This window comes from Vicugna pacos, chromosome 2 (genome assembly GCF_048564905.1).
Source record: "Vicugna pacos chromosome 2, VicPac4, whole genome shotgun sequence".
NCBI lineage: Eukaryota > Metazoa > Chordata > Mammalia > Artiodactyla > Camelidae > Vicugna > Vicugna pacos.
The window spans coordinates 62,213,333-62,239,159 of NC_132988.1; the positions used below are offsets into that span (position 1 = coordinate 62,213,333).

General features: G+C 33.7%; 1 long non-coding RNA gene across 4 annotated transcripts in view; it reads right to left on the reverse strand.

Annotated features, from left to right (window-relative positions):
• The window catches only part of LOC140686472 (uncharacterized), a 350,857-nt gene that overhangs the window by 180,224 nt on the left and 144,806 nt on the right, over positions 1-25,827 (reverse strand). For 3 of the 4 annotated variants that reach the window (XR_012060325.1, XR_012060324.1, XR_012060327.1), the window contains exons 2-4: positions 20,811-20,868; positions 19,223-19,296; positions 9,130-9,191 (exon numbers count right to left, since the gene is read on the reverse strand). This is a non-coding gene — a long non-coding RNA (uncharacterized lncRNA). Of the gene's footprint in view, positions 1-6,495; positions 6,567-9,129; positions 9,192-19,222; positions 19,297-20,810; positions 20,869-25,827 lie in introns of those variants that run through there. The other variant, XR_012060326.1, reaches the window with a different exon arrangement.

Below are 25,827 nucleotides of genomic sequence, written 5' to 3' on the forward strand. Positions count from 1 at the left end.
AAAAAAAAAAAAAAAAAAGAAGAAGGAGTTTCAAGAAGAGAGGAATCAACCGTGTTAAATGTGGCAAAGAAATGAAATAAATTAAACGGAGTGGAAAATGTGAACTGGACTAAACAATTAAGTCATTGTTAGCTTAACAAGAGTATTTTCAGTAGTAGAATATGATGGGGGGGAAAAAGGCCCATAGAATAAAATAACTAGAAAAATGAAATGAGCCAGGAAAAATGTAAAAACATGTAGGTAAACATGTAACAGACATTTTTCAGGCCCTCCTCATCTTGTTCCATCAGGATTTCCTCCACCAGTAACTTGCAGATACTTTAAATGAAAGGGGCCTGCCTGACAGATCCCCACTAAAAAATGTAACATGGACTTGAGCCTTTCATTGTTCTCCTAGAGATTCACTACTGTTGTTATTGGCAATTCTTTTACCATTTTTTTTCCACTGACAAGATTCTTTGTTTTATTCCCTTTACTGAAATGGTGGAATCAGGAAGACATATCCATTGTTTCGCTTTGAAGGAGTACACCATATTTCCATTGAGATATTATCCATTTATGTATGGGAGAGATTTTCACAGAACACTGGGGAACTTTTAACCCCTAGAGCAGAGCTACCTGAAAATAGGCAGAGCCATTTCTCACAACTTTACCAGGAACACATATCCAGGGTATGCACGACACTCTGGGAATAAACAAATCTCTGCCACCACCTCCCTACTCCATCCTCCACCCCTCACCCACCTTAAAAAAACAAACAAACAAAAAACCCAAAGTATTTCTCTCCTTTCTCTTCTCTCATTTTCCAGGACATATTTTGCTTTCACAGTCTATGTCAAGCACTCCTGTCCCATTTAGGTGTTCAGTACCTAAGAAAGAAAGACGACTATAAAATAATGAGAATCGTATATTTAGATACTTAAACTAGACTTATCCTTTATTTAGCAAGGGCTACGTTTCTTATTGAGTGAGCAGGATTTTAGTATTTTAATAAGACTCAGAACAGTTATTATCTTTATGCAAAGTAGATATTATAAATAGGTAATTCTTTGTGATTGCAAAGTTATGTTTCAATATAATTACACAGAGCTTTATTTTGTCACTGAGCCCATTGGATTGATTTGGGATACCATTGTGAATGTAATGAAGGCAGAACATTAAAGAATTCCTGCACAGTTTCTTTTCCCAGTAAAAGCAAACCCTGAACATACCAGTATGTTAGAAACTATGTATAGAGCATGCAGGATCAAGTTTAGTAACAATTTGTAATGAGTAGAATATTAGTAGGTTATTCCAGTAAAAATAAAATAAGGTGGCCCCGATCCATAAGGATGTATTCAAACATGTTCTGAGACTGGCAGGAATCAGAAAGTAAATCCAAAATACAGATAAAATAACAGGAGAGAGATACAGGAGAAATATGATAAAGAGATTTGACCTGCTCAGGAATGGAGAAGAAAACTAAATTCTAATATTTCTAAATCATACTGAAATATTAGAAGATCATCTGATTCGATAAGAAATGCAGTTCTTGCTTAGTAAAGAATTAGCATAGTTCAAATCTGTGACATATAGATATGGTCAGATTTGTTCACTAAACTAAGATTTAAAAAAAAAATTGAAGAGCTCTTAAAAAACTCCAGTGTTGAGGAGCTACTTCTGGAAGGGTTAAGTAAAGGCCTCCTAAAATATCCCTTGTGAATATGGTTGCAAATAATATTCAACAAAAAACTAGCAAAACTAAATCTAGCAACATAAAAAGGATTATACACCGTGACCAAGTAGGATTTATCCCAGGAATGCAAGATTTGTTCAACATACAAAATGAATCACTCTAATACACCATATGACTAAGCTAAAAATACATGATCATCTCAATAGATGCAGAAAAAAGCATTTAAAAAAACAACATCCTTTCCCAATAAAAAAAAACACTGAACAAACTAAAATAAAGAGTAACTTCTGCAACCGGATTAATAAAAGAGCATTAAGGAAAAACTCATGGCTAACATTATACGTTATGAAGAAAAAGTGCAAGATTTCTTTTTATGATCAGGAAACACAATGATGTCTGTTCTCACCACTTCCATTCATCATTGAATTGGAGGTTTCAGCCAGGCCAATAGGGCAAGAATAAGAAATAAAAAACATCCATATTGGAAAGGATAAGTAACGTTATTCACAGATAACAGGATCTTATATAAAGAAAATTCTAAGGAATTGATGTAAATAAAAGTTAGAACTAAGAAAAAAGCACAGCAATTTTGCAGAATACTAGATCAATGTACAAAAATAAATTGTACTTTTATATCCTATCAGTGAACAATCTGATAGTGAAATTAAGAAAGTCATTCTATTTATAATAGCATCAAAAGAATACATTTTAGGAATAAATTCAACAAAAGAAATGTAAGGCCTATACACTGAAAAACAACAAAACATCATCAAAAGATAATAAAGACCTAAATAAATGGAAACAATATTCCATGTACATAGATCAGAAGACCCACATTGTTAAGGTAGTATTATAGCTTATTCCCTTAAAATTCCTATTGTGCAAGTCCTAATCCCCAGTGGAACATGATCTTATTTGGAAATAGGTTCATTACAGATGTAATTATGCAATTAGTTAAAGTGAGATGAGGTTATACTGAGTAGGATGGGCTCCTAATCCAATAAAACCTGGTGTACTTATAAAAATAATGCCATGGAAAGAGAAAGAGATGTGTAAAGAGGGAAGTCAGTGTGAAGACACAGGATGAATGCCAACCACATGGAATCCTAAAGGTTGCCAGCAAACCACCAAAAGCTAGGAGAGACACATGGAACAGATTTTACCTCACAGCCTTCAGAGGAACCAATTCTATTGATGCATTGTTCTCAGACTTCTAGCTTCCAGAACTGTGAGAAAATAAATTTCTGCTCTTTAGGACAGTCAGTTTGAGGTACTTTGTACAGCAGTCCCAGGAAACTACTACAGTTTGCAATAATCCTAAAATATATCAGCTGATTCAGTACAGTTCCAGTAAGTATTCCAGCTGACTTTTTTTTTTTGTAGAAATTGGCAAACTGATTTGAAAAGTTCATATATTAATTCAAGGGAAGGGACTCAGTATATCCCAAACAATATTGTAAAAGAGGAACAAATTTGTTTCTGATTTCAAAACATACAGCAAAGCCACAATAATCAAAAATAATATGAACTGGCTTAAAAATAAACATACAGACCAATGAAATAGATTGAGCATCCAGAAATAAACTCTTAAATTTTGAGTCAACTGATTTTGACAAGGGTACCAATGTAATAACTAAAAGGAGAAAGACCAGTCTTTTGAACAAATGGTACTGTGACAACTTCTGTAAAAGAATGAAGTTGAATCCCTTCCTCATATTTTACAAAAATACAGATCATGGAAGTAAATAGAAGAGCTGAATCTATAAAACTATTAGATGAAAACATAAATGTAAACCTTCATGATCTTAGATTAGGTAGTGGTTTCTTAGATATGACACCGGAAGTACAAGCAACAAAAAGCAAAATAGACAAATCGGATGACATAAAAATTTTAAACTTCTTGCTGTTTTTATATTCCATCTTATTATATGCATATATCTCTCAGATTATTTTTAATAATAGGCAAAAATTATGTACAAAATGTTTAATTACTCATCATTCCATCATCAAAACATAATTATTTTCATTATAACATCCCCTTTTAATTTTGTCTATCTATATAAGTGAAATTATGAAACACACAAATTTATATATTTTATTATCATAACCATTACATTAAAGTCAACCAAGGAATTGAAACGACAACCCAATGAATGAGAGAACATATTTGTAATCAGATATGTGATAAGTAAGTTCAACCTACAATATATAAAGAGCCATTGCAACTCAAAAATAAAAAGACAAATGACAAATTTAAAAATTGACATTGAACTAGACATTTCTCCAAAGAAGATACACAGATGTCCAATGAGCATATAAAAAGTTTAATATCACTAGTCATTAGGAAAAGTCATATCAAAATCACGAGATACCACTCACATGCACTAGAATGACTCTTCTCAAAAAGACAGATACTAGCAAGTATCAGCAAGGATGTGGAGAAATTAGAATCCTTAGACATTGCTGCTGAGAATGTAAAATGCTATAGACGTTTTAGAAAAGTTTGCTAGTGTCTCAAAAAGTTAAACAAAGAATTGCCATATTACCTAGCAATTTCATTCCAAAGTATTAACCCAAAGAATTGAATATGCATGCTCCCACAAAAATTTAAACATGAATGTTCATGGCAGCATTATTCACAACAGCCAAAAAAGTTAAAAGAACACAAATGTCCATCAATTGTTGAATAGATGAACGAAATGTGATGTACCTATTCGATGAGATACTGTTTAGCCTTAAAAGGGGAATGAAGTTCTGCTATTTGCTATCACATGGACAAACATTGAAGACATTACACTAAAGGAAAGAAGCCAGGCATAAAGACCACATATTGTCTGATTCCATTTATATGAAATATCTGAATAAGCAAATCTACAGGGACAGAAACTTAGATTAGTGGTTGTCAGGAGCTGGAGAAAGAGGAGAAAGGGGAATATCTGCTAATGTGTAAGGTGTTTTTTTTAAGGGGTGATAGATATGTTCTGGAGTTAGATGGTGATAGTTGTACAACTTTGTCAATATTCCATACTTGTACACTTTAAAAATAAAACAAGTGAATTGTACATTTTAAAATAAAATAGTAATAACAATAGTAAATAAACTATTAAAAAAAATTCTAGCATTGTGCCCTATACACCCTTGAAATCAGAATTTCTAAAGATGGTTTGATTATTAACATTTTAGAAGCTCCCAAACAAAAACAAAAAAGTACAAACAGCCCATTTCTTCACTGTCAAATGTATGAGACGCCTTACTACATAATTACTTCAAGATATCTTCTTCCTATATCAAGATTACTTTTTATCTTAGGGGAAAAAAGCTATAAATGCTCAAAAATGTTTAATTACTCATCATCCCACTATCATAACACAGTTATTTCCATTTTAACATTCCCTCTGATCCTTTTTCTTTCCCATATAAGTTCAATTACAGTACACACAAATTTATATATTGTAATTATTATACAATTACAATGTGCTGAAATTAACATAAGTCCTCTATTACTAATCAAGTTAATAATATTTGCATAATACAAATAATACTAAAATTAAAATTTTAATACATGTAGATTTTTTCTGCTATAGATTTTTTACTTAAGATTATCTTCCAGAAGTGATTTTCGAGCCAAAGGCTTTCAAATTATATAGCACACAAATCTCTTTCACAGAGAGGGTGGTACTAATATATATGCCATTGGCATTTATGTAAAAATTTTGCCACCCTTCATAAGTGTATTATATTATCATGACAATCAATTGTTTTTGCTAGTTTAATGTTATTATAACACAGCATTTAAAAATCAAAGTTCTATTATTTGTTCTGTTGTTGCTTACACAGAAGTGAAGTTAGGTCCTCCTACAGGGTTGCTCATCTAGTGTGAGATGATAATATGTACCTACAATAGTTGGTTAATTAAACTAGCAGTACTCAAGAATAATTTGTAACACTTTCTGTTTTGGGAATCATCACAGTTGAACCTTCCATTCAATTCACAAAACTACATACTACATTCACAAAAGATTCATTAATGGGCCACATTAAATTTATTTGTTAGCTACTCTGTGTATTCACAGAGTAGTTCTGAATAAAATTATGAAAAGTATAAGAATTGATATCTCCCATAAAATATCCCTTCCTGTTTAATGGCCTTCCCTTCCTCCACTCTATTTTTGATTTTCATTTTTCAATACATTTTATTACAAATAATACATACTTATTATAACAAGTAAAATACTGCAGAAACATATAAATTAAAAAAAAACCTCTTATCCATCCCTCTCCACCATTGTGCAAGTCAAATCTAAACTGCGTGACAACCAGTATGAACAGCATAGTGTGTATACTTTAATTCTTTCCTTGATTTTCATGCAAGCATATGCAGAAATGTTTAACATCTATTTTTTTCTAAGATTGCTAGGACTCTCATAATCATTCCACAAGCTTCCCATTTAAAAAGTCCTCCATTTTTTTTCATTTACATGAATGACTAACCACTTAAGTTATTAATCTCCCAATAATAATTTATTGTTAACAGGCCAAAATTCTGTAAATTAGAAATTAAATTCTGAGAGCAGAACTGCCAGCATCTATCAATGTACAAAAGAGGATGTGGATACTTGGAGAAGGGGAAAGGGTAGTAGTATGTGGCCTTCCAAAACTTCAGAAATATTTTTGAGTTCTTACACTTTCTTAAATATAAGATATATATACATGGCAGTCTTTGAGCTTTTCATATTCACTAGGCATACACAACCTAGAAGGTTTCTGTTTTCAGACAGATGTTGGCATAACCTTAGAGTCACGTACATACATAAATATGTACCTGGATATTCCTTCATGCATTTGCTGAATATACTAGTTCTTGCACGTTCCTGAAGAGCAATACATGTTCCTGAAGAGCAATACATGTTCATCAACGAAAAGTATCTTTGTGGTTTATGGCCTGACTTTTATATGTGTAAGAGGACAAACCAGGAAGAAAATAACATGTATTGCATTAAACAATAAAAGAGATTATGGAATAACAGAAAATAAAGAGGAAAGAATGACACAATATAACAGCAATGTTTAGGCAACTCATCTCACCCGATCTGCCCCAGGTAATATGTGAGAGAACAGAATGCAGGGAATACCTAAGCTTTGCTTTTGTCTGTACTTTTAAAGTTCACACCTGCTTATTACACCATTATACATTCATCTTATAGCTTAGTTAAAGCAATTACTTACTGAGATTAGAGAAAATATAAACCCTGACTACACTACATAGAGAACATTAATAGTTTTTACTGAAAAAAATAAATTAAAATTCCAGAATACAGTGCAAAAAAATACCATGGCTCTTGGAAACAGTACTGAAGACAGTGGAACAGTTAAAATGAAATCTTACCAAATGTCATGGGAACATTGTTTAGAGACTCTCAAGATAGATAATATTAGAAGAGAGATGACTAACATTTCATACATTCCTCTAGGAATATTTTTACTTACATTTCTTTAGAGAAGGAACTGAAACCACTTCATGAAATAATAAAACTAATTTATTGTGCCACTGTAAAATCAATATAAATCTTTGACATTAAAGGTAGCTGAGTTCCCTTTGGCCACACATGTTTACATTCTAAGTACAGAAGCAATATTTCAACACTAGAAGCCCATGATTTCACTTTGTGTATTATTTCTCTAAAAATATTGTTGGGGGTTTCAATTTTGCATCCATTTATTCATCTTTCTTGCTTAATACAAACCTACTTTGTTTAAAAAAAAATGTACAAATCACAGTCAAAGAAGAAAGCCAAAGATGAAGACAAGGAAAAGAGCACTAAAGCCCAAGTTTGAGGGATAAAGTAAGATTCAAGACATCCAACGTGTTCATGGTAGGAGTGGCTGAGGGTTTTAGAAGCAGTCTGGGACATAGAGCATAAGGCAGAACAAGGCAATAGTTAATACTGGTTACAAGGTATATTACAAAAGAGACAAAGGATGGATTTTACTGTCTGGCAGCTAACAGGTCTAGGATGGATCTTCAAGATCAACATAGCTATAAAAACGGATTTCTATCTTAGATTAGAGCACTATTTCGGAACGACTACTATCAAGCTTACTTGACCTAATATTTTACAGTCATTAACCTATTAAAATGATTTATCATGTAATCTTTGGAAAATGGGATGCAAAATATGTGGTAGAGGTAAAGGTTAGGGCCAGAACATAAATCATACATAAGGTGAAACATCTAGAAGATGGTACCTGGCAGCCTGAGGCAATTAATGTCTCAAAGGACAAAGTGTAAACATGATTACAGTTGTCTTTTCCTGCATAAAAATAGGCATTTCACTCAATGTATACATAATAATAAATCTTTGTGAATATTTTAGAACTGAAATGGGCTTAGTGAAAATCTTACCAGATAACAAAAAAGAACTTGGGAAAATCATATCTTAAGAAAACATTAACAAATTTTCAAAATGTTTTTACCAAGATCAAGTGTCAGACTTAAATATATCCTCAGAATTTCAGTAGAAAATGTTGCAAAGGTTTTAAATGCTATTGCAAACTGTTCTCCATACAAAATAAATACAAATATGCACAAATCTTTTATAATCCTACCTGAAATTAGTGAGTTTGTGATTTAAAAGAAGTATATGATTTAACTAGAAGATACATGTCCACAGCCTTCATGCATAAAAATATACTAGCATTATGGTTCACAGGAAAGAAAAAAAAACTATCATTTCCTGATTAAATGGATGTAATTATCTAAATTTTAATTTACTATGATCTTTGGGAGGGAAATGAATACCCAGAGGCCAATAAAGAATTACAACTAGAAATGTTAAAGCTTTGACATGGTTATTAGATTTTAGACATTAATGAATGGACCATTATGATGACAAATACTATTTGTTTAATCTCTGAAGCAAAAGAAATATTAATTTTACAAACCAATTTTTTAAATTATGAAATATTTGTGGTTTTGATTAGCTAAAAAGTTTAATCCTTATATTCAAATTTTTCTTAGTTTTAAAATGACATATAAAGAAATTCAGTTGTATAACTTTTAAGAAAAATAAAATAAATTAATAAGAATTGTAGCTTATTAAATTAAAAAAAAATGTATTTATCAAACCAAAGAAACATCCTGTCACTCTTAGGACCTGATCACAATGAAATGACCTAAAGTGTTAAAAATGGTGACTTATTTCATGAGGGTAAACGTGCTTCTTGACATTGCCTTAGGATATTTGCTTTAAAAGCCTCCTGTTCACCGTTGGGGCTAAGTAAACCATAATCTAGCCCTTGTACTCATTATTATAAACAGAAAATCTTGATGTCACAGTTGGTGCTAAGTTAATCATAATCTAACCTTTGTTCCCATTATTACAATTAGAGACTCTATGTTATTAGAAGGGCACTGAAAGGAAACATGAAACAGCTGGGTACAGGCCATTGCTTACCACTAGTTTGCTGGAATGCTTTGGGCTCATCACCTAATCTTTGACTCTAATTGTTTTCAACTCTGTAGTGAGAGAATTGAATAAGAGAATTTATTATTAGGATTTTCCATCTGAACTGATAAAGTACCAATTAATGAAAAAGAACTATAATAGACTGCTACTAGATTTAATAATCTATCACACACCAATGACTTGATAAATCAACCAACACAGCTGGTTATAAATACAATGGAATGTAATACTTTTACTTAAACTTTGATAGTTGTCTGGTAAATTTTTAACTACGTATTTAACTGTCAGCTCTTGTTAGTACTTTATAACAAGAAATTTTTTTTAAATATCTAAGATAGAGGTCAAAAACCAACAGCCTATGAATTAAATCTCTTCAGCAGTTGATGTTTAGTGCTCACTGTTTGTTTAAAAGAAAAAATATATAAACTTTTTAAATTAGGAAACTTACTATTTAAAAAATATGAATTCTATCCTTTTCAGAAAAAAAAAGGAAAGTTTAGAAACACTGGTCCAGTCATTAGCATAAAGAAACAATTTGTGGGTAGTGAGCTGCTGGGGCCTTTGGGTAGAGAGGAAGTTTCCACCTCAGTCCCTACCCAGCCTCACTTTCTGTTTTACTATGTAGGCTTTTGGTTTGTAAATGTTAATCTATTTCGGAGATTCATCAAGGGATCAATCTGAGTTGAGAGAATAAAGTAACATGAGACTTGGTCCTAGAGCATTTCACTGGGGACAGTGATGTCCTTCAGGAGTTCTAGCAGAAGGTATGTAATCAGCAACCTTGACTGTTACGTTTTTCTATTTGCCATTAAGAAACATCTCATCTTAGTAATATGTCAACAAACTTTCTTTCCTCAAATATGTGCAGACAAAAGGACATTACTCCATTTTTTTATTTGTTCAATAGAAATATACAGCATCTGAGCTTTATGTACTTTTGAATTGTAGCAGTAAAAAATTAGCTGCGTGAACAGGAACTAAGAGACAGACTGTGCACTATATTTCCTGCTCATATGTTGTCTCAGCTGTTTTTGCACTTTACAGTTTCAGCTGAAGAATGTCCATTTATCACGTAATGCTAATCAGTTATCATTCTACTCTACATTTTGTACAAAACATTGCTGGGAAGTCTGTTCTGGATTTGATGGATAGCCAGAATGGGACAGCACATAACCAAAATAAGGCATAAATACTCACAGATGTCTGGTCATACAGATGAGTTAAAATCAAAGAAAATTAAGCTGGATAAGACAGACATGATCACAGAGCACATCAGGGGAGCATAAACTTGCTTTTTCTTCACCTTTCTCATCCAAATGGGCTTTCTTCTCATTAAAATAAATATTCAAACCAGAAGGTCTTTCATTTGTTTCCTTAAACTAGTAGATTTTCCCCCCCAAATGTAAACCTCACATCAAGAAGACAAAAAGCAGAAATCCTGTTTATTACCAAAGATATCCAAAAAGCCGTCCAAATCCAAATTAGAGCATATGGTGCAAATTCCCCCTCTTATATCCTCCAGCATTCCTTACCTCACCCCCTCATCTCACTCTTGCTCTGGTTTGGGAAAACCATATTTTTTTACTCAAAAGCCACGGAAGAAAATTTTTGCTGCTCCAAAATAACTGTCTAGCTGAAAATAAAGCAGTATTTTACTGTCTCCTTATTCATTCAATGATTTCATATTTTTGTCAAGCAAAATCTGATTATTATAAATGTTTCTCACATCTTAATTTTATTGTTGAATAATATTATTCTTTTCATATATTGTTATTTGTGTATCAACCTTTTGTTTGTTTATACTACTGGTATCCTTTTAACATTGCCAATCAACCTTTACTCTCATAGCTACCTATGAAAATTATTCCATATGAAATAGACTCAGCCTGAGCTTGTTTCTATAGCTCTAATATTTTTGTCTATAAAAATAAATGACTGCTGTTTTCTCTTGTATGCTTTCAAGTACTGAAAATTTAAAATTAAAGAATGGTAGCTGTTTTCTTCTTGGGAATTGTCCTTTCACATTGTGATACTTCAAAATGCAAAAGTAAATATGTTTCATGTGGATATTCTGTTGTATGATTTGCAATTCATGCATAGATATGAATTCAGTCCTCTTTAAGTTGTATTGTTTCCAAATTTCTTGGTAGATTTACCTTATAATAATGTTTACCTATATATAGGATACGTTTAAAGTATTGGATATTTGCTCAACAAATGTCAAGATTTCAAATCAAGCAGTAACGGTAATCTAAGAAGGAAGGTTGAAGAGTAGACAGCTTTGCAGATTTAAACTCCTAATGCTAGATTTGTAAATGGCAATCTGGTCACTTCAGCAAACTTGTAAAGAGTAAGGTAAGGGTTATAACAGGGAAGACTCAAAGGAATCATCCACTTCAAACTGATGTCTTCTGAAGTAATTTTTCAGCACAGATTTTGGGATATAAATTTCTTTATAGTTTATTTTGAGTTGGAATTGCTAGCAAGAAATCAACTGAACGTATATATGGCTATGCTTTCTTTCCAAGAAAGAATGATGTCATCACATTATGAGGCAGAAAAAAAGTGTCATTTCTCAAATCTAGCAGCCATTCCTCATATACATGACCACTAATTCTATTTCACTCTTTAATAGAATTGTACAAATCTTGCCAATACTTTTAAATGATTTAGCAAATAAAGACCTGTTCTTCAGGTTCAGATATTTTAAGAAGATAAAGGGAAGTTGTGAACTATAAGATGTTAATGGCATAGTCTACCCAGTTGGTAGCAAAGGAGAAACATAGCAAGTAAAAGGAATCATATGAAAATTGAAAATAAGCAAAATATTATTAATTTGAGACATATGTTTTAGAAATTTTAAATAGTCATCTGATGATTTATACATAAATTTAAGACAGAACCTACTTAATTTATGTATTTATTACATTAAAAAATGGTATTTATTCAGTACACAATTACTGAGGAACCCCTCTGTGTAAGGCACTCCACTACATGTGAAAAACAAGTTATTAGAAGCTCAGGATTCTAGAGTCAAGGCAAATTAATTTCAGCTTGATTTGAGCGCACAGAGCTTATGAATTGTTGCTTCCTCTTTGATAAAATCTCAGCTTGGGATAACTCATAATATAAACTTAGGATCAATATTAATTCACTAGTACTGTACAAGTCACTAGTAAATGCTAGCAACACAATTTCTACGCAAAGAGCAGTAAAACTATACCACAAAACTGAAGGAAACATAAAAAACCTCAATGCTGCATAATAATGTTTTTTTGCTATTTTGACAAACATCTTAAATGTATTAATTTATAATCATTTATTGCATAAATGGTTTTGGAACACCTACCCTGTGACATATTTCTGAGCTAAGCATAAAGGTCCAACAAACTAGGGAGGAAGACAGACAGGAAAACAAGCAGTTTCAGTATAAGGTAATGAATCAAAGGAGGCATCCCAGAGAAGATGGAGAGGAGGGGCCATGCTTGGGGATTTCGGATTTTATCCTGTAGACAATAGGAAGGCACTGAGGATATGTAAGCTTGGAAGTAATTTAATACGTTTTACATTTTAAAAAGATGACTCTGATTGAAAGTTTTAAAAATATAGGACTAGAAAGATAGAAGATTAGAAGCAGAAAGGTCAGTTCGAGGATTCTTTCAGGAAATGAGATGAAAAAGAATAGTGTCTGGAACTAAAGCCATGATTATAAAGATAGAGATAATGTGAGGTGAAACAAAAGAGATAGAAAAGATATATTAAAGTGATGGATTTGATGTTGAGATTGGTGAAGAGAATATTATAGTTGACACTGAGGAATCTGCATGACAATTCATATTCACTAAATGTAAAACTCATTCACCAACATGAATACTCATCACATATATTTATCATTTCTATACCTAAAATTGTCTTAGGAATTTGATATGTAGGTTATCCTTTCAAAAAATTCAAATATTGATCCATTCTTCATTCATGTGTTCATTCAGTTATTAGTTTGTCAATTATTAATGGAGAATCTTCTGAGTGTTCCACACTATATTAGGGTAAGTAGGATGTAATAGGTTGAAAAGAGAGAAAAGAACTGAGGGAAGACCGTGTGCAAATGTGATAAGAGGGACACAACATGTACAATGAACTTAAAGGTAGATTAGAACTGAAAACACAAAGGAAATATGATGCAAGTAGAAGCTGCTGGAGGAACCATGCTGAGTCCTATTTTCAACATATTACTTACCATTGATTTAAGAAAAACTGGCAAACGTCTAAGAATTTTAAACAGAGGAGGAAAGGTGCCATCACTACATTTGTGTTTTGAAAAGATTCTTCTGGCTACAATGTGAAAAAATGGAGTGAGAATTATTAAGCATATAAATAGGAGAGTGATTTTAGGATATATATTTAATCGTATTATGCAGCAGGATGGTAAAGTGAAGAATATGAAAAAGAAGATAAAGACATTTAGAAGACAAGCTACAAAGCTTGGTGAAAAATATAAAAGGATGGAGAAGAAAGAGGGTTATCAAGATTTCTGGCTTAAATTACTACACGGATAGAACAACCATTCATGGAGATAGACCACATTGGAGGGGGCAGTTTCAGATGGAGAAAGATCAAATTTTTGAGGTTATTTTAAAATCTGCAAGAAGAAAGATCTCCTAAGCAGTTGGATACACAGTGTGTTCCAAAAAGACTGGTATGTTTGACCTGAAAAAGATAAGTGCTTCTATTTTCTCTGCAAAGTAGAATATAACATCAGGGATGGAGCAGGAAGTAAAGGAAGTTGGAGTTTGTGAAGAAAAAAAAAGTTTTAAATACTTGAATGAATGAATTGGCCAAAGAAGTGTAATAAGGATGGCAAGCAATGTGGAGATAAGCATCATCTATGTATAGTGGAACTGGTTTTCACTGGACTTTCTCTTTCAGTGTTGGGATATAGACAAGATATAACTGAGTGCATCCATGGCAGGGGAGTTATCGTACAGACATGTTTTTTTTAAAAATGAGAAACAAGGGTTTGATATATTTGTTAGAGTACAATGAAATTATTAATCATTAAATTTAATTTTAATAAAAAGAACAATGAAGGAAGAAGAAGTCTGAAGCACTGGGAAAAATTAGAGTTATAAATGTTTTCTGATGGTGCCAAGGAAGAATGAAAATGGCAGTAGGAGAAAAAGCAAGGTGGAAGCGAGCAAGGTGACATTTACATTTTGGAGATGGAGCATTTATAAGTGATGATCAGGTCCAAAGGGTGATTGTGGAAGAGAGACACTGAAGCAATCAAAAACTGCCTAAAACAGGTTATTGGAGGGTGATACTTCGAGGTAGCTTTGAAATTATTCAAGGTGAGGGCAAGGCTTATAAATAAAGTGCTTACATTTTTGCTAAATAAGGAAGAATAATCAGGTCAGAGATTATTAGCCACCAAGAGTCAACAGAAGCTTGATTTTCAAAGGTGCAAGAATGAGTAGGAGGGTGTCTCAGGCTGAATTGGTGCCCTCCCTCTCAAATCACATGTTGAAGTCCTAACCCTTAGGACCTCAGAATGTGACTATATTTGGAGGTAAGTTCTTTAAAAGGGTAGTTAAGGTTGAATGCGGTAATTAGGGTGGGCCCTAATCCAAAACGACTGATGTCCTTATAAGAAGAGACAATTAGGTCACCGATGGCCACAGAGGGAAGATGATGTGAAGATGGAGGGAGAAGACAGCCATCTCTACAACAAGGAGAGACCCCTCAGAAGAAACAACTCTGCTGACACCTTCACCTGGGCATTCTAGCCTCCAGAACTGTGAGAAAGTAAATTTCTGTTGTTCAAGCCACACAGTCTGTGGTACTTTGTGGTGACAGCAAACTAATATAGAGGAATTAGAGGAAGAATGACATGGAAGTAGCAATAGAGAGCTACTAACCCCTACTGCTGGCCCTGAGTTACATGGAATATGGTAAAAGAAATGAAACCCACTTAAAGCTATACTACAGAGGAAATTCTCGGAGTTTCAGTTATGGCAAAGAGGCAGAGTAGTATTCAGCAAAATGTTCGAGGATATAGAGGGTAATATAGATACCTTTCAATTTCCAATAATTGGAACCCAATTCTAAGGAAGAAAGTAATCAAAGGAGTTCAAAGTCTCCTAGCATCTGGGGTCAGGATATATGCCAGTGAGCATTAACGCTTCTAATAGGTACTCCTAAGTACACACCACATTGTTTAATTAACTGTACCATTTAGATCAATCCAGATTTAGATAGTCAATTTAGATAGCAGCTGGTCTGGCAAAGAACAGAAAGAAAGTTAACAATCTCTGTCTTTCACATTTCTTCTATTTTCATACTGACTAAAATATGGGATACTTAAAAAAAAAGATTTGTTATACATTCTCAGTAAGAATAATGGGAAAGGGAAATAAAAATGAAGGCAGATACACTAATTTTTTTATTTATTTTTTTATTTTTTTTCAGACTTTATTTTTTTTTATTTTTATTTTTTCCACATTTTTTTCTCTGTGATTTATCATAACATTTTGTGTATATTTCCCTGTGCTATAGTGTAATCTTGTTTATCTATTCTACAATTTTGAAATCCCAGTCTATTGACCTATGGAAAGTCAGAAATTTCCTTAGGAGAAAGCTAGAGGCTAAGCTAGACAGATATTTTAAAAAAAGGAAAAATGATATACCCAACTACAAATTCTTTTAAAGATGAGTGTAGAAAAGTGAACATATCAGAATTGTTTTCTTAGAGAACATGCTCAGGACTCACAGCAACATAAAAGAATAATAAGATTTCCCAAAGTAAACTGAATTGACTTTCCAAGAGGGAGACAAAACAAAGACACTTTTGAGGCTCTCTCTGAAAGCATAGAAAAGATTTAGTAATTGGAACAATCGGGGAACTTATTTTTCATGAATGGATCACTTTCATTAGATGTGAACATATCTGAAACAGGGAAAGCTGGAAAATCATGGATGAATATTTCCAAAACCATTTAGTAGTTTCAAAGGGATAGAGTTATCGCACATGGGGAATCAGATCTGCCCTATGTGAAGGCTCAGGTAAGATGAAAGGGAGACAGAAGAAAGACCAAATCCACTAAAAAGAAGCCAGATGAGACAATTTTGTCAAAGACTGTTTTGCAAATTTAGCTCCTATGTAAAAATGCCACAAGCAGGAAGAGGATAAGGAGGTTTTGTTTTATTTATTTTGTTTGCTCCTTGGCTGGTTTGTTTAATGTAACAGATGCTTTGGAGAGACCTACTATTCATTGGCTTTCAAAGAAACCAACAAAGCAGAATATAGAAGAGTATTCTCACGGAATAAATGTCTAAACCTGAAACAAAAAGAAAATAATAATAATTTTACCAATAATATGGTATTCTTCCTATAAAAAACCAAACAAGAAACCTGTGCAATTAAAAAGTAGATTGGACTTTTTTTAACTTAAACTTTTGAGAGGACTGGGGTAAATCAGGAAAAAAATGGAAGCCTTGGAAAATGGAATCCTTGCTTTACAAGTAAAGGAAGTAGAAAATGTTTTTCTGGTGCTTCTGAAATAGCTAATAAAAGAAATTATGGCTTGGAAAATTAAAACTCTGACAGGAAACACAATTTTGTGGAGCAGCAAAAAATATATATAGTTTTTATTCCCTGAGTTGCTGAACACGTAAGTTTAGAAATGTCAATAACAGCATCTTAAATTCAGGAATCTGTCAAGAATGGCCTCCAGTTAGTTCAGTGAGAGTACCTGGAGAAAGCCTCCTTAGAAGGTAGAAGTAGTAGGTCCTACAGCACAAGGCAAAAAATAGGGGATCCATTTGTGTTTAAAAAAATAGACAAGAGCATGTGTTGGCTTGTGTGGAATCAGGACAATTAATGTCGCTTGAAGAGTTAGCTGCTACAAAGGCAAAGCATCCTACTTACGAGTGAAGATGGAGGCTCTGATACCAGAAAGAGCTCACACTAAGGTCAGCTTTGGATGGTGGAGCTAATGCAAAACTTCCCATGGGAATTTTGGAACAGTGAAAAACAGGAAGAGTTTGGGGTTAGAAAATTTCCCCTAAGAGTGGAAGAAGGCTCAGACTAAAGCTACTAATATTAGCATAAAATTAAGACTTCTATTGCTGAAAGGGATAATATATATATAGATGAATTCAGGATTTAACATCTTTGAAATTGGATTTCTCCAATCAGCAAGGGAATTTCATTTTGTATTATAATTATATAATTATATTATAATTGTATTACAATTATATAATTAAAATGTGTGTGTGTGTGCGCACGCACCTGTATGTGTGTGTGTCAACCAGAAGCCCAAGATGGACCGAGGACTGTCTTTAAAGAAAGACTACTGGCTCCTCCCTACCAAAAGGAAGTATCACATCCTGGATGACTGTAGACTCTCTGGGTAATCCAGTGTGCTAAGACAGGACAGAGGATCAGGGAGCATTGGGGGGAATATGTCCCCCTACTCACAGATAGCAGAGCAGACTAGAATAGTGAATGAAAACATAGTCATGATTTCTAATTTCACAAGTTATCAACTTGTTGAGCTTGGATAAGTTACTTAGTCTCTTGCTTAGATTTTTCATCTTCAAAACAGGGTTAATAAGTACATACCTCAAACGATTGTTTTGAGGATTAAATTAAGGTACCCAGTATATAATAAGTATGCAATCAATTTTGGATATGATTAAACTTATTATCTTATGTCAGATTAATCACCCTTTTGTCAACTGATACCAAATTCTTTTTCCTCTGTCCCACCCTCACACTCTCCCTTGGACAAAATTACAGCAAAATGGCAAAGAGCACTGGCTCTGGAACCAAACTGTTTAGATTCAAATCCCAGCTCATAACATGATTTGGGGCAGATACCCTCATTCGACCTCAATTTTCTTTTATGTGCTTACCTTGCAGAGTTGTTACGTGGATTCAATGAGTTACTCTATGGGAGGTGCTTGGAAACTACATATATATAGCATGCGTGTTTTAGAGTGCTTGAGATACACTATGTAAGCATTACTTTCATCAGTATTATTGATGAGAACCTGGGCATTTCGTGGATCTCATTTTTCCACTGTGCTTTAAAGACGAGAGTCCCATTCCATCTTTTCTCTTGAGCTTTGTGCTCACTGCGGCCTGGCTGTAGGGAAACATGCCCACCTCCTAGGGTGGCCCTGCCTCACTCGCTGTCTTAGATTTCTTCAGCAGCAGAGGTGGGGCAGAGTAGGAGATCCCATTTTGGCCCTCAGGCCTATGCCAAGGCACTGATTTAGAATTTTCCCCAGTAATAAGATTGTTTGTTTCCTTCCTTGAAGAAAATGATGTAACATAAAATGTTCCCTCCTTTTCTTCTTTTTTTAATGAAATCACAAAACCCAATGTTAATATATTCTCATTTGGAAGAACTAAAATGTTTATTGCAGCTGACTACCCTAAATGATTGAATTAGTTGGAAGATTCTATAAGGGCATGACTTTCTGGAAGCAGAAGTGTCAAGTTTACCTCTTCCCTATTATTCCTTTTAAAAAAGAAAACACGTACTCTTAATTTATATTGGATGGAATCCATGAACTCATACAGAATTGAAAGCATTGTTTGAATATTAAAAAAAAGTCTAATATAATATAGTCCAGTCAGAAATACTATTATTTACCAGTTCATAACATTGAAGCATCAATTTTGGACATTCTGGATTGCAGCTCTAGGTGTAGATATAATGTGCTCTGATAATAAGACTCCCCAAGTGCTGCCATCTTTCATTTTACATAGTTTACACTTGGATCAGTAAAATTCATTCATAGTCAAAGAACACATTTAACACATATACTGACAAACCCTCTGCTTGACTTTCTCTGCTGAGTTTCATACTCAAACCCATGAACTCTTCAGTAGTTAGCAATGTGTAAAAATAAGATCAGTTAACCTCTCAAAGCTTGATTGCCAAAATAGATTAAGCACTGCTCCCTTAAAGTTTCTTGGCTGGAGGACACTGTCTTAAATATGGCAAACCTCCCTGCATATGTATCACATAGACTAGAGAAGTTGAAAGGGCATAACCAACAGTATCTGCCTTACCTTTTTAGTTTACCTTTGTAAACTGCTTTTACTGCTTGGTGTCAAATATCCAACAGGGTTCTATCAAAAGACTACTGCAAAAAAAGTGTAAGTGTAAACAGTGAGAAACTTTTGGGGGGGAATTGATCACAAATAACAAAATAAGCATTTTTAATTGTAGTACAGTTGATTTACAATGGAAAATATTACAGAGAACATATATAGTATAAATAGATTAAATTACTATTTTTCATATAAAAACTCTTGGGTAGACATGAAATTGTTAACAGATGCTACCACCCAGAGCTTAACAACTATGAAGACTTCCTCTTTACATATTTTTATATTTTAATATCCTACAATTAAGTATATATATAAATATATATGTGCATTCTTCCAAATGAGAGTACAAAATGAGAAAAGAATGGGTCTTTGAAGATGATTTTCTCCAGTCCTCTGATATTCACTGCCATTCTAACATGGATTATGTAAAATTAACTAGTGAATATTTAAAGTAGTTTCATAATCTCAGAAAGATAAAGGAATGTATGCAGAGCAAATCCACTTAGAAAAGGGCAGAAAAACAGAGTATTGGATAGTGCTTAGTGAAGAACTGAACGAGAGACATGTGGTGGGGTAAATAGAAATCGGACAGTAATTTGCCTAAGTCCCAACTTTTGCTGTTAGCTAGGCTTACTATTCAAATTTTGGGGTGTCTTGCAACATTTACAATAACCACTGACACGCCAGAATTAAGAGGATGGAGTTCTCATATCAAAAGAATAAGCTGATATAGCTCTTTCGTATTTTTCTGCACCAAAATTAAAATTATGTAAATTGGTATCTTGCTTTTGTACCTGTTAATAGAATAAAGCATCGAATTTCTGGCATTTTTTCTGATATCTAGAGTTAGCACAAGCCATCTCTGTGGGCAGTTTCAACAATAAAACAACATCAAGCAATGTAATTGTTGCTTGAAAAAGCCAAAAGATGCAATTAAGAAAAGATTCTCACAAAAGCAAATAAAGGGGAAAGCACCTCTCTTACCCAACCACAAGCCTCTCTTGTAATTCATTCATGCTCCCCTTCCCTGTTGTTATCCTATCATCAAAAGTTCTACATCTGAAATTCAAAGCAACCTTAAATTAAACTATATAGAGGCAACTAAATGTTAGCTTTTCACTTCCCATGACTTCCGCATTTTATGCATTTTCCTTTTTAACAAATGACTTGCATTTGTGCTAAGTGACTAAAATTGAGTTCTCCTTGTTAATCACTTGATGGTGGGGGTGTGTGGGGGTGTGTTTAATTTATTGCATAGAGTAGCACTGAGTATGCAAGGAAAAATATTCTGGTGATCATAAGGTCTTTAAAAGGCACTGGCTCTAAAGCAAATGGTTAATACTTTTCGCCTGTATGGTGAATAAACTTTGACTAATATTAATAGATCTTATAAACATCTAGTCATGAACTGGTTTTTAAATCTGCTTTCCCATTCCAAACTGTACAGATATGCAAAGGGTTTCTTATTTGGAAAAATGAGGTACATTACTGAGTAACTATTGAGCTGCCTGTGATGTAGCCAAAAAATACAAATAGTTCCACTTACCGAGGTCTCTCCTGAGGATTCTAAAGACCACAATTTGCTGCCTTCTAATTCTGGATTTCTGGAATAAAAATAAGACATCTTTGGAATGAAGGAGGTTTATAATCTATCTGTAAGGCTATTGCCAGAAAATAAAGCCCATTTAATTTCATTTAACATTCAGAGTGGCATTTCTTGATGAGAAATTTGATCCTACTGAAATTATATGGCAATATTTTGTTGAGTTTCAATCCTGTAGGAAGAGCTCATTCCACTGCACTTTCGTCTAATTGAATATTTTCCACTGACAGTCAAACTAAGACTGTATTATTTGGCCAACAGCCAGATATAAACTTTTGAAGTGTTCTAAGTGTCCTGTTCGGAATACTCCAAGACTGCAGTAAATTTGTGAAGCCAAGACTGGCTGACATTGGCTCAGGAAATCCATTCTTGAACCTTAGTGATCTGTAGGAACTTTTTCTCTATTCTATCATATAAGCTACATGACTCTACACAAAGCTGTTTATTGTATCAGGTGATCACCATTAGGGGTACATTCTAATCATTAAAGGCAAGTCTGAATGCTTCTCTCAGATGTATATTCCTGAACCACAAAAACATACTTGTATGTACACACATTACACATGCATACCCATATACACATGATTGATGGAGTATTACATGAGGTAATGTTGAAAAATGTCTATATATTTATATATAGTGTGTGAGTCTCATATTTTTTTCAAATATACATTACATACTCACATACATATAGAAGTCTGTATATACATAAATAATTCTGAAAAGATACATTAGAAATTATTATATAGAAAATACTCTGGGAAGTGTGACTGGGGAGTTGGAGAGTTTATAAGCAAAATCTCTATTTTCACCATACGCTTCTTCAAGTTGCTAATTTTATTTTGAGCAGTATTTACAATTTTATATTTTTTAAAACTAATTGTAAATATTTATGTACAGGATTAAAGATGTTATTAATCTTGATTTCAGATAAATAAGCAATTGATTTTCTATAAAAATCAAGGAAAATCCCTAAAAGAAATTTTGTCATATTTATAGATCTAAACTCACTGGAAAAAAAGTGTTTTTCTTATGTTGTATATATCCACTTAATGCAGATTTAACTTTTATATAAAGCTTTTTTTAAACTTTTATGGAATATTTAACCCAGAGAGCACAGACTCACAAATATTTAGACATACTGATGACAATGTTCTCCTACTCTCAGCTAATTAAGCCATATTTTCTACAGTGAAGTGGTTACTCTCTACCAATACTGGAAACTTCATCTCCTTGCAGAGGACTCACAAATGAGTTAATGAGAACCAGTAATGTCTCCAAAACAATTTTAAGTCATTTGAGGACTGTTACCATAAGAAGTTGGTACAAGAGGGGATATATATGGTCATAACTGAGCTACAAATGACAAATTCAAGGTATCTCAAATATGAGATAAAATACTCTCATGGGTAGAGTGTAGACAGAAGTCAAACAGGTGTGCCTCAATTTCAGGGAATATGTTCTTTGCTTTAAGAGATCAGTGAGAGTCATAAAAATAATTTCCCTTCAGAAAATCTACGAAGAGAGTGTCCAAAGTGCAGTAACAAAAAATTGAAGGAGAGAAATATGCTATGAGGACAAGAAACCAGGCTCTTTGTTGATCCTTTACAGCAAGATTATATTCCACCAAAACTCAGCCTAGAAACTAACTCCTTTGGTAGAGTCCAGAATCTCTGTGTCAGTCCAGTGGTCAACTCTGTCATCCAGACATTCTTTCCACCTAAAAAGACCTCAGATCTACGCACTTTTTTTCTCAAAGAATTCCAATATCCCTTTCCTCCTCCCTCATAGTTTCCCTTATTATTAACATGCATTAGTTTGGCACATTTCTTATAAATGATTAACCAATATCGATACATTATTATTAGCTAAAATCCACAATTTACATTAGAATTCACTCTTTCTGTGTTAGTTCTATGGGTTTTGACAAACGCATGATGTCATTTATCCACCATTACAGTATTATACAAAATAGTTCCACTGCTCTAAAAATTACATGTGCTCCACCTATTCACCCTCCCCTATCTCCATCCCTCCAAACCTCTGGCAATCACTGACATTTTTTACTGTCTCTTTAGTTTTGCCTTTTCCAGAATGTCAGATAGTTGAAATTATACAAAATGTAGCCTTTTCAGACTGGCTTCTTTTTCTACACAAGTATGCATTTAAGCTTCTTCTGTGTCTTTTCATGACTTAGTAATTCATTTTTTAATCACTGCCATCCTTCCTTTTTTTTTTCTCCCATTCCTTCTCTGAGTTTAAATGCTATCTCAAGTTGGTGGTTGACAGCTACATTGTTCTTCCTTTCTGCCTTTTGTTGGGAAACTGAGCTACAGAATATGTAGTTTTAGTTTCTCACATGCAACATTGTCTGTTTCTTCCTTAAGCTTTCTGCTTTTCTGGCACCTCTTAAATGAAACATCTGCTGGATACACTTGGACCTCTGCTTACTCCACAGACCACTTCCTTGCATCCTGACACTACAATCTATGCTTGGAATGGGAGCAGATCTGATCCTAAAAGTATTTGTGGAAAGAAATAAGGGAACTCCTAATATTACCTTTGGCTTTGTGAATTTAGATGCATTCAGCTATAATCATTGAAGCAGTAAAAACAAGTCTTAATCTTGGAAATCTTAAATCAACAGTGTGGAGTTTGGACCCAAAAAAAGTTGGGAGTGGAAACTGAGGAAAAAAAAAAAAACAGCATAAACTTCAAGGCTCTCATTCAGATCTTAAATAAAAGGAGCCAAGTTCTTTATAAGATGAGATTTCTGTTGAAGGTATAGATCATTTTTAATACTCTTCTGAGTGATTACCATATAAATCAATTTATTAAAGTATTCTGTAATAGTTTTCAATACATAGTTGATACATATTATGATCATAATGTTACATATTATTAGCAATGTCTTGATATCCTAAAGTTAACATGTTATTGTAAGTTAAGTTTTTATATCTATCTAACCTCTACTTTGAAATTTATCACAGGTTGATGGCAGAAAATTCATTCAATAAATATTGATAAATTATTTATTTTTTAGGTCCTACCTACATTTAAAATCTGCTAAAAAAAAGTAATGTGGCCTATATTTGGAAACTGAAAATTTCTAAATACCAGGAAATCAGACAAATATTAATCTGTTCATACTTTAACTTCTTACAATATGATGACTCAACAATGGGTAAAAACAGGGAATAAAAACCTACAAAACTGAGGAAAGGGATATGTTAGGCAGAATATGCACCTTCCCCATCAAAGATGTCACTAAGTCCTAATCCCTTGAATCTATGAACATGTTACCTTACATGTCAAGAGGGACTTCACAGAAGTGACTGAGTTAAGGTTCTCAAAAAAAGGAGAATATTCTGGATTATCCAAATGGGCCCAAGGTGATCACAAGTTTTCTTATAACAGGGAGGCAAGAGGGTCAGAGTTTTAGAAAAGGAGGTATAAGAATGGAATTAGAAGTCAGAGTGATGCTGTCAGGAGCCAGGGAATGTAGATGGCTTCTAGAAGCTGGAAAAGGCAAGGAATATATTTTCCTCTACAGCCTCCAGGAGAACTCAAGCTATCAGGCATCTTAATTTTAGCCTCGTGAGACTCATTTCAGATTCTGACCGACAGAACTGTAAGATAATATAGTAGCAGGTATACCTCATTTTATAGTACTTTGATTTATTGTACTTTGCAGATACTGTTTTTGTTTCGTTTTGTTTTGTTTACAAATGGAAGGTTTGTAGCAATCTTGCATTGAGCAAGTCTATCAGCACCACTCCTCCAACAGCATTTGCTCACTTTCATCTCTGTGTCACCTTTTGGTAATTCTTACAATATTTCAAACCCTCCACCAGCAGAAAGATTGTAACTTCCTAAAAGCATAGATGATGGTTAGCATTTTTTAGCCATAATGTATTTTTTAATTGAGGTATGTACATTTTTTTAGACTTAGTGCTATTGCAGACTCAGTAGACTACAGTATAATGTAAACGTAACTTTCATATACATTGGGAAAACAAAAAATTCCTCTGACTCGCTTTTTTGTGATATTTGCTTTACTGTGGTGGTCTGGACCTGAACCTGCAATATCTCTGAGGTCTGCCTGTATGCTATTTTAAGCCACTAAGTTTATGGTAATGTGTTACAGCAGCAAAAGGAAACTAATACAAAAAATAACATCTGCCAGTCATTTGCTTGTTTCTTCTCAGAACTGTCTGAACCTCTATCTCCAGCTCCTTTTTCTCTAGCTTCTAGGGAAATGTAGCCAACCGAAGGGTGGGTGGGTGACTGGACAATGGAGGGCAGCAGGGATCTAAAGTTCTGCCTGTCTTCTTTGATTCAGGAGAGTTCCTTCCGGGCTGTGCTCCCTCTCTCATGCCAGCTCCTTCAGGATAGCTCTGCCTTGCTTATTTAAAACTAGACGTAATCGTTCATATATCCCAGATATATTAATATCTGGAGAGCAGATATTTTAAGATATTTACAGATTTCTTTTATTTTACTGTCTTATGAATTATGTGTTGAAAGAAAAGTGTTTAAACCTTCACACTCTGTTCAAAATATTCTCTTAAATGTGTCCCAGCCTCCTTTATTCTGCTCCCCACACCATATCTTCCATTATTCCAAACTCAGATGCTTGTGCTGCCTAATGTTGCATTTTTGTAACTCATTATTATTTCTCTATTTCTTGGCTTATGTTTTAGCTTGAGATTTCCAACAACTGCCCTTTCTAGTTGGGTTTGAGCTTTTCTAAACCAGCACATCCCATCTCCTGTCCTTTAATACCACCATTTAACAGTCTCAACACTTTCAGGCTTCCAATGCACTGAACATGATCTCCACCTTTCAGCCTGTGTGCTCCATCAAGGCAATTGGTCGTAAAAGTTTTGACATGCACTTTTTAAAAAGATACAAAGATATTTTCATATTGTACATGCCGTGCATGCTGTTAACAGAAGTC